Raw genomic sequence first — 15,345 nt, forward strand, 5'->3', positions numbered from 1 at the left:
TTTTCCAAGCCAGAGAGCCATCATCACCCCCACTGGAGAAATTTTGTTTACTATCACTGCTCAAGCCATAGACCAGATGATGCAAGCCCCCAAAGTAGAGAATGCCACCCCATTTTCCTATGAAGCACTTATTGAACTATACTAGAAATTGGACTTTGCCAAGAGGGCCAAAAACCTTGAACTTTTCTTGACAGAAGTTGCCCCATTGCCAAAGAAATTTCCTCCCTATCCCTCCTCTATTTTCCCTAAGAGAGCCAAGCAAATTATCATAGTCATCTCTTACCTCCTTGGCTAATACTCAGATCAGTGGGTAGATGAGGCCATCATAGGATTTCTATCCATTTTCTCTAATGATCCTAAGCCCTCCATCATATTTAACTTTAGCCAATTTCTTGCAGATTCAATTCATGAGTAGTTTATTAAATTCCAGACTGAGGAGGTGTTCAAGTATGCTTCCGTGTTAGTCTATATGTTCTTATATTTTCAGGGAGACAACATCAAGCTTGCTTTACAAAAGCTAGATGCAGAAGGGAACCAATAGTCATTCATTTTTTGGACTACTCTGGTGATGAAGGAACAAAAGGAATACACATACAAACAATTTGTAGAGATGTTTGTGCATCCAACAATCAGTGTCTTAAGCAGCAGAACAAAACCGAGGATCAATGAGGAAATTAGAAAGGTGTTACAACTATTAGACCAGGTTCAGACAGGGGTTGGTACCTCTATCAAAATTATACATAATTGAGAATATTTGGGTGTGATATTGCTCCTTACAAGCTACCTAAATTCCTCCCAATGAGGATTTTTTCTCTTGAGTACATAAGAAAGATGCGTAATATCGATGAGATCCACTTTGTAGCTGCCAAAAAGAAGTCCCAATTCAAAATTAAAACATAGATATGGCCTTTCATTTGCAACAGGAGACCAACAGGGGAAGAAGTAGATAAGCTACTGAAAGAAATGCAGTTCAACCTTAGTTTCACCTCGTCATATGATCCATTAGGGGTCATTTCTAAATTAAGAGTGGAAAACAAATCCAATGCCTATTTTCACACACCCAAACCAGAGAGAGAGAAGTATAAAAACTAGCTAGAATGGGCTAAGAACACCCTACAAGAGGTAGAAGAGTAGCTGGTATCATTCTCCACAATACAGACTCCAACCATGCAAGAGAAAACAGCCAAGAGAAGCAGAGAAGAAGAGTCCCCCTCAGGGGCTGAAATTTTTAGTGAAGGATTCAAAATTATGTATAGGAAGAAGGCCAAGCTTAGTTCCAAACTAAGCCTCAACAAGTATTCAGAGTGGGAGAACATTATCACCACTAATGAGCCGCTTGTTTCCTCATTAGTGGGTGATCATACCACATTGTCTCCCACTACCTCCATGGCTTCACAAGGCTAGCAGCAAATGCATACCAGCACATCTACTACAGGGGAGACAAAGAAAAGTATAATGGACATTTTCAAGGAGACAAAAGTAAGGAATGAGGCCTTGAAGATTAACACCTATAATCAGTTCTGGAAGCAGACTTCCGATTCTCAAAGAAGGTTGATGTCAGCCTTTAATTCAGAGAAAGGTAAAATGAAAATGGCATTCCTCCAGGCACAACTTCCCTAGCCCAAAGTAGCGTCAGACTACAAGAAGACAACATTTGATTTTGATGTAAAAGACATACATACCATTGACCAAATGGAGATGCACAAGGAGACTACATAAAATGATTTTCTCTACTGTCACTAACATTTCTATGAGTTTGTCTAAACTGCAGGTTACGTTAGCCAATGTTCAATCACAACTGAATATGGAGAAGGTCTTTGCACTTGCCGAAGACACTAGGATCAAAAATCTAGAGGACATGCTGATCAAAGTGTGTTATGACCCTACAAACATCAATGCTACAGAAGAGCTTGTAAAGAAAAAGAATTTAGACATAGCAGCATTAAGGAAGGAGTTGAAATTTCCAACTACAGAAGATCCTCTAGCCAAGGATATTGAAGAAATAAAGACACAAAAGGTAGACATGATGAAACTCATCATGGAACAGAGTGCACAGTTGAAGCAAATGGAGACAAAGATGGAAAAGATGATTAAATAAAAGGAGCAAGCTACCAAAATGACTATTGTCCCTTTGGAAGCACTCCCTATCACAACCATTCCTACAGTCACATATTCTATAACAAGCACATGGGATACTGCAGATCAGTTGGAAAATGCAATACAGAACATGTCTCTCCAAACCAAAGATATCAAAAAATTGCAGGCTTAAGTCAATCTTCTACAAGATCATCAAACAAAGACTGAGACTGTTCATGCATCAAAGCTACAAAGAGCTCAAAATCAGATAGAGGTATGGAAGAAGTCAGCAGTTGAGTCCTCTATTGGCTACACACTAGCCCATGTTAAAGAAATCATGTGGAACAATATCATTTAAGAAATAGACGAAATCTAGCTATGTATCCAAATTATATTCTAGTAGAAGGAATTGATGGAGAAAGCCAAGCAAACCATTTCCACTATCAACGCTGAATTGGGAGAAATGCCTGCTATAGCCAACAACATCATAAATTTCTTCAATTCCAAAATCAAATATGAGATGGATGATCTAGGAGTAGATGACAGAACAAAAACCATCCCGGAAGTAAAGAAAGTTCTAACAAAGAAGAAATTGGTTGTACAGCTGACAGAGAAATGTCACACCCTTGAGGTAGAAATTGATAGGTTTTTCACTAGAATAGATGCATTGAACAAGAAAGGTATGCCTTCTCTATCTGTGATCAATGACAAATTGATGACCAGGGAAGATTACAAGAAGAAGCTTCAAGATATTGTAAAGGATACATCTAAGTCTTCCCACATCAAAGGTACTATGACAGGGAGAGCTTTTTATGAAGCTATCAGCAACATCAATTTTATTCAACATGAGATAAAACACTTTTTTGCAGTAAAACCCACTTTTGCTTGATATACTGAGGTAGAAGAGATCTACTGCAAGGTAACAAAGATTGTTATTCTAGACGAAGAGCGGTGGGATAAGTTGTGTGAATTCCAGGATTAAAAAAATAGGTCAGCTTCACCAGCGTAACACCCGAATAGTGGCCACTCAACAACTGTTCTCCTCCAAAGTAGGGCTAGATGTCTAGATCACTTCACCAGATTCATTCCTTTTGATCACATTATTTCTTTTCTGTTAGTTCAAAGTCAATAATAGAATGTCGTGTCATTGAGGCATTAATTGTAATCTTTTTGTAAATTTTGTTTAAATACTTCATTCTATCGAAGTATTGAGGGTTGAACCCTTGAACAAGTTATCAAGCAGATTTGTACTAAGTTGGAGCATTTTTGAGATAATAAAAGATTCTAGATTTGCCTCATATGGTCTATCTCTCAGTGAGTTGTATTTCATCTTGTTTATTCATTATGTCTTCTTCATATAAATTAAGTCTTTTGCAGTTATCCAATTTAAAATTTAATTGAATTTCAGTTTCATTTTGGATCCTCTGTGAAGTTGTAATTTAAATAAGAGATAAATTTATAGAACTATTTGTTATTGTAAATTCCTCTTTGAGTATAAATTGCACTAGATCTCTGTGATAGTCTGATTATATTTTGTTGATTAAGAAAACACTATTTTCTTAATTTCTTCTTATAAATGGTTAAATACTCAGTTTGAATATTAAATCAATTATACCTCTCCATATTCTACTTCTCCATCCCACTAAAATCAAAATAACCATTTTCATTTAAAAAACAACCTTTTATTTTACTAAGAATCTATCTAAGTTTAAAGCACCTGTTTATAAAAAGTTCATTGGTCATCCAATCACTCAAAATGACAAAACATTATAGATGCTTTGGCATAACTAAATGACCTTAGTTTATCTCAAATCACAACATCAGATTGGTGTCTTTGCCAGGGAGTGAAGTACTAAAAGCTAAATTTTTCCCAGGGCAATGATTTTCCCTTTATTTTAAGGTGAATAAAGGATAAGGATATAGGTCAAAATCTTTCACCTAGCGATTCCACTGGTCCAAGCTGGCTCCTTTTAAGCATACTAGATCATGTTCTAATTTTGAGATTGTTAACCCTCTACCAGATCTAGAAAGACTTATTAGGGGAGCCTCTTTAAGGAGAAGACATAAAACCCCTTCTTCTTCTTCATCTTTACACCCTAAAGACATCTCATTTGTATATTATTTTTCATCTTTTTCATCCCATCCTGATTGGACTGAATTACCTCCTAGGGTTACTGAACTCCATTCCAGAGGAGTAGATCTTCCATCAACCTTTTTAATACAATCACTTGAGTCATATCAAGTCCCATCCATTCCTATCAAATCACCTTCATATGAGGAAGAATTAGGTTTACATTTACCTGAATTCAAGTTGAAGACTTCATTTCTTTAACTCCTTATTCTATTCCATCAACCTCTACTAATCTTGAAGAGACATTTTTTGTCTATTCAAATCCTTTGTTTGATACTAAGGAAGAATTTCCACTAGGAGTTCAGAAGTTGGTTATTAAAACCCCTTTGAAATCCTCAAAGAGGTTTCCTCCCTCTTTCTCTCCTCCACATACTAATGCCCCTACCGATTCATCTTGATCATCTTCCTCTTCCTCATCATCATCCACTTTGTCACCCCAGACTCCTCCTACTTTCATGGCTTTTTGACCCATTGTGCAAGCAAGGTATGTTGCTCTAGTTCTCCGGGAAAACTTCGCAAATTTTCCTAATGGATATCTAAAACATCTACCAAGATTTAATGGAGAAACAGGTCCCTCAGTAGAGGATCATGTATCAACTTTCCTAGATTTTGTTGACAATATGAACATAGAACAGGAAGATGTTTATATGAGATTATTTGTGCAATATTTAGAAGGAAATGTTAGGATCTAGTTTAGACAACTTAGAGCTGACTCTATTAGAACATGGAATGATATCATAACTATATTTAAAAACCAATGGGGAGTAAAGAAAGATCATGTTTAATTTCTCACTAAATTTGAAGAATTGAAGAGAAACCTTGGTGAACTAGTTGCTGAATTCATCAAAATATTTAACAAACTCTATCATAAAATGCCTGCTGATTGTAAACCACCTGTAGCAGCTGCAAAGGCTAGATTTTCTAAAGCATTTGAAGATGACTTTGCAGTAATGCTAAGGGAAAGGGTTTCTAATACATTAGAAGACACACAGACAAATTTTATAGAGGTAGAAGCTAATAGGTTAGCTTCTGGAAAACTTAAAGCTAAAGCAGAGAAAGAAGAAAGAAAACTAAAAGCTAGGGTTGATGACTCATCTTCTTCCAAATCTAAACTTGAAGATCAGAAAATTGATGAAATTACATCTTTACTCAAAAACCTTTCTAATAGGATTTCTAAAATTGAAACACAACCTAGAACTGCTCAGCAAACTGCTGTCAGAACTCAAGCTCAAACTTAATTCCGAAAAACTCCTCAAATGCAGATTCTTCAGAGATTAGGTTTTGATCAAAACGTTCAACCACCTTTGTTGATTGATGATCAACAACCACAAGATACAGGCCCTTTAATCACTGAAGATATCAATAATATTGATTCTTCAACAATACAAATGGCAATAGTTCCTTCATCTTCACCTCAGTCTTTTGAACAAGAACAAGGAGATGCTCAACTTTCAAAATACCAAGCATTCTCTGAATTTCTGATTGCATAATTAAATAAGAGGTATGATCTAAGACCAAGATCAGGTCCAAGTAGACCTTCAAAATCTACCACTATAATTGAACCTGCAATAAAATCCATTCAAACACAAACTCCAACACCTTAGACTATAGAGTCATCCACTAAAACCTTTTCATTTGACAAGACCATTTTGACAACTTTTAATATTGAAAAGGAATTGGAAAGGGTCAAGATTCCTATACCTTTAGATGAACTTTCCAAAAACCCTGGTTATAAAATCAAGTGTCTAAATGGATACAATCCTCTAGTGTAGATGCTGAGGGAGATGTTATTAGTTTGCAATATGAAAAGCCCTAAGTAGTGTTTGGCCCTAGTTCTGATATGATTGATGAAATTGTTCCACCATTTTATGTAACTTTAAAGGCTCATGACTTTCTTTTGTATAACTTCATGCTAGATTCTTGAGCTTCTCATAACATTATGCCAAAGGTAATTATGGAGCAACTTCAATTACAAGTTACTCGTTCTTATCATGATCTTTACACCTTTGATTCAAAGAAAGTACCATGCTTATGATTGATCAAAGACTTAGTTGTGACCTTAGCTCAAATACCTATCAAGAGTATAGTTTTAGACATAGTTGTCACTGATATTCCTACCAAGTTTGGCATGCTCCTATCTAGATCATGTTGTGCTAAAATTGGAGGATCACTTCAGATGGACATGTCATTTGCTACTATTCCAGTCTATGGAGGTGAACATTTAAGGTTATATAGGGAAGTTAAATTCCTTCATACTATTTGTAGGTTTGATCAAGAAAAAAAACCACCCTATCTATGTAGTAGATCAGGATTTTGGTTGCTTTCAGTTATCTTCACAAAATTCATCAAACACTCAACTTGCCATTGAAAATATAGTTTCCAAACCTAAAATTGTAGAATCAGATATCTGGAAACTTTATTTTGATGGCTCTTGCTCAAAAGAAGGAGAAGGAGCATGAATTTTTTTAATTTCACCAAATAAAGAAAATATAACTCAGTCATGTAACTTGAATTTGAGGTCACCAATAATGTGGCTAAGTATGAGGCTTTTCTTCTTGGTTTTGAGTTAGCTAAGAGCTTACAGGTTCAAAACTTGAGTGTCTTTTCTGATTCTGAGCTTATAGTGAAGCATGTTAGAAATATGTGTTAAACGAAACACCTAAGGCTTAGGTCCTATAGAAATGAAGCTTGGGACACAATTGAAAATTTCTTCCAAGGATTTAACATAACTTGATCCGGATTTAAATAGGAACGCAACAAATTACAGAGATAACCATAAACACAGAGATGCAACAGAAATAATACTTCATTTCATTAATGTACAATATTGAAATATGCTTACAAACATAAATGGAAATAAACCAACCAGGGCGATGGTAGCTTATCGCTGAGAAGAGATGTGACGGCTACATGCCTCTGAACTACCTTACAATGAGGTTCAAGAACCTTTTTATAATTGAACAATAAGAGCAAACCCTAAACAACCAAAACCCTAACCAGAGGAGATGTAACACCAAGAGTTTATGGGCCCTGTTGGGGTGAGTTGGACAGCCAACTTCCCAAGGTCGTGACTTGGTCGTATTATCTCCGTTTGACGCACATGATAACCCATTGGAAAGATCTCCTGAGGACTACAACAAAGAAGATGATTTTAAATTGAAAATCACTAGTTGTATATTTCCAAGAAAACATCGTTTAGGGCCTCAAAACAGCTCTAGAAGTTTAAGACCCAAAAAACTGCTAAAAATAGTAAATTGTGCTACAATTAAGGAAACTGAAAAAAGTGAAAGAAGAAATGGTGGGGGTCCAAGTGGAATTGGCGGGTGGCCACCAATATCCACCTGAATCATTCCTCCCCCCTTAGGAAGCAATGGTCCCCATTGCGTTGATTTCCTCCATGAGATGAGGAGACTTTTGCTAAACTTGCTCCCTGGTGAGCCACTTGCCCTAGTGAAGGAGTTGGCCTGCTTTGACAACTCCATACAGTTGGATATTTTGCTGGTGAGTGTGCTTGATCTGTGTGTCCATGATCTGATTAGTTGCAGCTTGTTCCATGCAATCTGGATTTAACTCTGTGGGTGTGAGTTGTTCTGCAATGTTGGATGTGTCTAGTAATTGTGGAAAGTATGGATGAAGGTAGTCCACATTGAACACTGGGTGCAGGACAAGGAATGGGGGAATACTGAGCTCAAATGCATTGTCTCCCACAGCCTTGGTAATGGTGTAAGGACCATATCGGAGTGGTCTAAGTTTCCGATAGGCTCAGGTAAGGCGTTCCTTTTGCAAATGCAACCATATTTTGTCACCCACCTAAAACTTGTGTGGTACCCGATGTTGATCATGCCACTGCTTGTACTTGGCATTTGATTTCTCCAGAATGTCATGGACCTGCTGGTGAATATGTTGGATGTGCTCAATGAAGCTATTTTCCTTATCTGTTTCGGACTGGACATGAGACGAATCTGCGTGAGTAGCTGCAAATGGCATGGCCACATCAATGGGACATAGTGGATGGAATCCCAAGCTCACCTGAAAAGGACTATGGCCAGTCGAGCTGTCGAGAGCCCAGTTGTAGCTATGCTGAACATAGGGGAGGCTCTCATCCCATGTGCGTGGATTCTTTGAGTTGTACATGCACAAAATGTGTACGATCATCCTGTTGGCAACCTCTATCTGGCCATCAGTTTGAGGATGGAAGGCTGTGGACTTAGTGAGTTTGGTGTCCAGCATCAACTAGATACTGGACCAAAATGTACTGAGGAACATGTTGTCCCGATCTGAGATGATAGACTGTGGGATCCCAAAGTGTACCCACACTCATTCAAAGAAGATTTTAGCAGTGGCTTTGGCTGTGATATTCTTCTTGCAGGCCGCCATAATGGCCATCTTCGAGAACCTGTCAACAACCACAAAAACACAGTCATTTCCATGCTTAGTGGAGGGAAGGCTTGACATGTAATCCATGGAGATGGATTCCCATAATAGACTAGGGGTAGGCAGCAAGGTATAGAGGCCTTGCTTCTTGATGGTCGGTTTGGAAATGACGCAGGCTGTGCATGATCTAATGTACTTCCCGACATCTTATCGAAGATTCAACCAATAGAAATACTTCTGCAGTACTGCCACTGTTTTCTTGACCCTGAAATACCCAACAACCCGACTGTAGTGTGCTTCACAAATCATCTTGGCACGCTCACTTGAAGGAACACAAAGGTGACCCATGCGGCATAACAGGGCATCTTGAAGGTAAAAATATGGAACATGTTGACCCTGCAATAGTGTCTGGTATGTGTGGCCAAATTTTGTGTCACTTTTGTAGAGAAGTGGCCAATTAGAAGTCTCGTGCCCACAAGAGTTGAGGACGGTGGTTAACACCATGATCGGTAGTCGACTGAGGTAATCTGCAACATTATTGTTGCTGCCATTCTTATACTTGATATTCAAATGGAATTGTTGTAGGTATGTGGACCACTTCTGATGGCGATCATTCTATAATTTCCCTTGGGTCTGTATGAATTTCAGGGGTCGGTGGTCTTTTTGAATGACCGTTTCCTTCCCCAAAATGTAATACTTCCATTGTCGACAGGCCTGCACAATGGAATACATCTCTTTGTCATAAGTGGGATACTTTAGACTATGTCTGAAAGTGTCTCACTGTGATATGCCACTGGATGCCCATGTTGAGTAAGGACTACCCCAATAGCATAGTCAGAGGTATCTATCTCGACCTTAAATGGTTATTGCAAGTCTAGTAATGCAAGCATTAGTGTCGAGTAGATGCGATCTTTCAACTCTATGAATGCCTTCTATTGAGATTTATACCAAAAGAATTTTGCTTTCACTCCTCCCTTGGTGACTTGACTCAAGGGCCAAGTGATATGAGAAAATCCTAACACGAACCTGTGGTAGAAGTTGGTAAAACCTAGAAAGTTGTGGAGCTCTGTCAGAGTGGTTGGAGATGGCCAATCCCGAATGACTTGGATCTTGGATGGATCCACATGAACCCCCTGTTCATCAATACTTTATCCCATATATTGAACCTGGGTCATGCCAAAAGTGCATTTCTCCAAATTGGCAATAACTTGTGTTGCCACAGTGTTTGGAGAACCTGTCGGATGTGGTAGAGGTGCTCTTCCCAACTCTAGCTAAAGATCAGGATGTCATCCAAGTATACCACTACAAATGAGTTGGTGAATGGCCGTAAGATGTCATCCATTAGCCTCATGAAGGTTGCAGGACCATTCGTCAATCTGAAAGGCATAACCAACCATTTGAAAAGGTCCTCCTTGGCTTTGAAGGAAGTCTTCCACACATCCTTCAGGAGCAATTAGATAAGAAATAATATACTCGGAGTATTGCTAGTCTTAAGGAGAAGTTGGACAAGAAAGATCAAGAACTTGCTGCTAAACTTTGTGAATCAAATTCTGCGATTCCTCAGGTACCAGTGCGGTGGAGTGACTGATCGGGCGTTCTATCACCTCCTATGTGAAAGACAAGCTGCTTTCTTCAAATAGGCTTCGTACATTAATAGCAACTTCAATACTTTCCTGTATTACTATTCCTGTTCTGGTTGCTTCGAAAGCCAGGTTAAGCGCCAAAAGTGGTGGTAAAAGGAGGGTTTGATTGGTACCTGGTGATATCTTGACTTCAAATCGATCTTGCTGAAATATTTTTCCTCCTTTAGTTGGTCCAGGAGGTCATTAATCCGTGGGATCGGGTACTTATTACGGACAGTGATCTTGTTCAGTGCCCGATAGTCAATACAGAGTCTCCAAGTCCCATCCTTCTTCTGTACCAACATGATCGATCTTCCATAGGGCGATGAACTCGGATGGATGTGACCTTTTTGCAGCAGCTCCTGAATTTGCCTCTTGATTTCATTATTCTCCAGAACAGAGTGCTGATAGATTGGTCCATTGGGCAGCGGCGCACCTGGGGTCAGATCGATGGAGTGGTTGACTTGACAGTGTAGAGGAACCCCTGCGAGGTAGGTGAAGATGTTTGCATACTCCTCCACGACCTTGTCCATCTGTACTTGTCATGTGGAGGGGCCTTGTCTAGAGGTCATGGCCATCGTCTTCTTCTTTCCTTGAGGGCATATCATCAGGAAAACAAATTTCATGGTTTTGGAAATGAGCTTACTGCATTGTTTTGCAATAACCAAAGAGATGGCAGTAGGCGGTGCTACCTCCGGTATCTTGTACAACTTATTTCCTAAATTAACAATAACATCATGGGGCCTTGATTCATACACAACATGTCGCTTCCACAAGTATGGTTGTCTTAATAATACATCACAAACTTCAAGGGGAGCAATGTCACACAATACCTCATTTGTGAAGGGTTTGATGTTGTATGGAAGGTGACACTGTTGGCTCACACGAAGATCATGTCCTTGGTGAAGCCACCCAATGGTGTACGGTTGTGGATGTACTGTGGTCGGTAAGCCCAGCCACTTCACGACCTCTGCTGAAATGAGGTTCTTTTGGCTCCTGCTGTCTACAATGAACTGTAGCGAGGAGCCCTTTACCCACATCTGGGAGTGGAAGAGACACTCCTCCTCCTCTGGATCTTTAGGTTCCTCCTTCTAGATCTTCGTGGTTGCAACGGTGGTGTTAGACTCCACATCGATAATTTGCTTCCCTTTGTCATTCCCCTTGTCGGGTTCTGACTCAGAGTCGGAACATGCATCTGATTCTGAAACCTTTAGCTCAACCACCAGTGACTGCTTGGCCTGACACTCACTTGTGTTGTGAGTGGAGCTCTTTTGGAACTCTCACCACTCTCCCATGTCCTTTTTCGGCTTCACGACACTGTTCTTTGCTTGTAGCTTTGGCGGGTTGTCTTGGGCCACCCCGCCTTGGCTTTCTCCTTTGTTCTGTGGTTTGAGGGAACTTTTCCCTTTCTTCGGATTCGCAGATCCAAAGTCTCGCTCCTTCTGTTTAAACTTTTACTCGACCTTGACAGCATATCAGTATGCCATGCCAAGCGAGGAAATGTTCAGGAATTCTATTTTTCCTGGATGTACTTGTGTAGGCAGCCGTGGTATTTGAGTACCAAATGCTTCTCTGAATCCTTGATACCCAGCTTTGTGCGAAGGTTATGGAAAATATTGGTAAACTATGGCACGTCTTGGTCCCTTCCCTGCCGCAGCGTGGTCCACTTTATGTATTAATCCTCATAGCTTCCAACAGGATAGTATTGCTCCTTGATGGCATCCCAGAATGAATTCCAAGTGGGTGCGGCTGAAAATAGTGAGCCTTTACTTTCATCCTTCTGCTCGTAGTAGGTTTCCCACCAGTCCTTGACGTGGGGGGCTACTCTGAGAAGAGTGAAAATAATCTTTTCCTGACTGGAAAAATCATGAAAAGAAAAATAACCCTCTAGCAGATTTAACCATTTGTCGACAACATCTGTGTCTATCTAACCCTCGAATATGGGGATTTCAAAATTAACTTGTACCTTAAATGATGTGGCATTTCTAGAGTGGTTGTTGGAAGCGGATGCGTTGCCCATGGGTAGCTGCTAAAGGATCTAGGCAAAGTTGTCCATCATCACGTTCCTCTGTCACTTGAGGGCTTCTTCGAGCAATATTTTGATAGGATCTCCTACTCCCTCATCTTTCTTTTCATCCGCCATGGGAGGCCTTCAGGATTTGTGAGGTTGGTCTTGAAAAGGTTTGACCAGTTCAAGCCCTAACTCCTTATATCCCGACCTCGTTGGGGACATGCAAAGAAAAATAGAGAAAAAGCAAACCGCTCTGATACCACTGATCCGAATTTAAACAAGAATGCAACAAATAATAGAGATAACCATAAACACAGAGATGCAACGGAAATAATACTTCGTTTCATTAATGTAAAATACTGAAATATGCTTACAAACAGAAACAGAAATAAACTAGCCAGGGTGATGGTAGCTTATCGTTGAGAAGAGATGTGATGGCTACATGCCCCTGAACTACCTTACAATGAGGCTCAAGGGCCTTTTTATTATTGAACAATAAGAGCAAACCCTAAAAAATCAAAACCCTAACCTAAGGAGATGTAACACCAAGAGTTTATGGCCCCATTGGGGTGAGTTGGACAACCAACTTCCCGGGGTCATGACTTGGTCAGATTATCTCTGTTTGACGTGCATGATAACCCATTGGAAAGATCTCTCTAAGGACTAAAATGGAAAAGACGATTTTAGATATAAAAAAATCGCTAGCGATAGATTTCCAAGAAAACATCGTTTAGGGCCTCAAAACGGCTCTGGAAGTTTAGGACCCAAAAAACTACTAAAAATAGTAAACTATGCTATAATTAAGGAAACTGAAAAAACTGAAAGAAGAAATGGTGGGGATCCAAGTGGAATTGGCGGGTGGCCACCAATATCCACCTTGATCATAACTACTATTCCTAGAGATGAAAATATGCATGCTGACTCACTAGCTGTCTCAGCAAGCTCTTTCAAAATCCCTAAGCCAATACTATTAGAGTACCAAATCCAAGTCAAGTATAGACCATCAATTCCTGATAACCTTAAACACTGGCAGATTTTTGAAGATGATGAACAATTAAAATATTTACTTAAAGTCATTGATGAATTCTCAAATATGAAAATTAAAGAATATCAAAAAGATGTTCAGGAATCAAATCACCAAAGTCCAGAAGCTTCATTCATTCCTAAAATTCTTGATCATGATATCATCCAATTATCTAATAATTTTATTCCTAAAGGATTAGTTCCGTTGGAAAAACTATTTGATAATAACAATGTCTCTAAAAACCCCTTATTTAATTCACTTGAAAAAGAAATCGAAGAATGCAATAGTGGGACTTTGAATGATGTGAGAAATGTTAAATTGTCATCAACCTTGCCTTTGGATGTAAAACTCAAATACTTGAATCTTCTTGAAAATTACAAAGATGTTTTTTCCTGGTCTTATAATGAGTTAAAAACTTATGATACATATTCAATTGAGCATAAGATTCCTTTGAAACCAGAAGCAAAACCATTTCAAAAAAAACTATGAAGAATCAATCCCATACTACTTCCAACCATTGAGAAAGAATTTAAAAATCTTCTTGATGCTTATATCATAGTACCTTTAATGTATTCTGATTGGGTAGCCAACCTAGTTCCCGTCAGAAAGAAAAATGGTGAGATTAGGCTATGTGTAGACTTATGAAATTTGAACAAATCATGTTTAAAGGATAACTATCCATTGCCCAAATTGGATCATCTACTTTAGAAAGTTTCAGGTGAAAATATGATTTCTATGCTAGATGGATTTTCTGGTTACAACCAGATCATGCTAAGTCAAGCTGAGCCAGAAAAGACTACTTTCACCACTCCTTGGGGTACATTTACGTATGCTAGAATGCCATTTGGGTTACCAATGCTGGAGCCACTTTCCAAAGAGCCATGGATCTAGAATTTGTTGGTAAAACATCTTAATTTACTGTCATTTATTTAGATTATTTAACTGTTTTCTCTGATTCTAATGAAAATATTTTAAAACACTTGAGAAAGGTTTTTGACAAGTGCAAAAAATTTGGCATATCCATCAATCCGAAGAAATATTTGTTTGCTATAAAGGAAGGGAAATTACTAGGGGATATAATCTCCAAGGAGGGAGTTATAATTGACCCAAATATAATTTTAGCTATTCAGACCCTATCTCTACCATAATAAGAAAGAGATACAAACCTTCCTCGGAAATATTAATTTTCTCAGAAGATTCATCCCTAACTATGCGGAGATAGTCAAGGATATAATTGATATGCTAAAGAAAAAAAATGAAGTGAAATGGACAATTTCTGCTAGATATGCTTTTGATCAGATCAAAAAGGCTATATCTGAGGCCCCTACATTAGCTAGCCCTCATTATTCTTCACCTTTTAGAATATTTTCCTTTGCATGCAAGACAACCTTAGCTATTGTACTTTTACAGAAGAACACAAATGGTGATGACTAGCCTATAGCTTTATTTTCCAAAGTTATGAGGGATGTTGAACTTATGTATGATGTTATTGAAAAACAAGCTTATGCCTTAATTCAAGCCCTCAAAGCCTTTAGAACTTATGTCCTGCATTTACACATTACAACCTATGTCCCTAATCATGTTGTTAAAACGTTTTTGACTCAGCCTGATACTGATGGAAGAAGAGGGAGATGGATTGCTAAAATCCTTGAATTTGACCTTGAAATTAAGACCACAAAGCTAGTAAAAGGCCAAGGCTTGGCCAAATTGTTAGCTGAATCCAACTGCAAAGTATTGGGAATAAATTTGGTTTCTGAAATTTCATCTGGGGAGAACCCACAAGAACCTTCCTTAATGTCTAAGGAGAATCCACAAGAACCTTCCTTAATATCTGAGGAGAATCCACAAGAACCTCCTCCTCTTATAGAAGGGGAGAACCCACAAGAACCTCTTTCTTCAGATCAAGTCATTCTTTTTCACATAGATCAGAAATATCTACTCTCTGATTGGTACTCTAATATTGTGCAGTTTCTTAGGGATTTTCAATGTCCAGCTGATCTTAACTTGAAGCAGTGCAAATCCCTGAAGCTTAAAGCAGTAAAATACTGCATTATCAATGCTAATCTATACTGGAAAGACCCTCTTAATATCCTTCTTCTTTGTTTAA

Source organism: Pinus tabuliformis, chromosome 5_1 (assembly GCF_031772625.1).
Source record: "Pinus tabuliformis cultivar Carrire ecotype Pingquan chromosome 5_1, CPIR1, whole genome shotgun sequence".
Lineage (NCBI taxonomy): Eukaryota > Viridiplantae > Streptophyta > Pinopsida > Pinales > Pinaceae > Pinus > Pinus tabuliformis.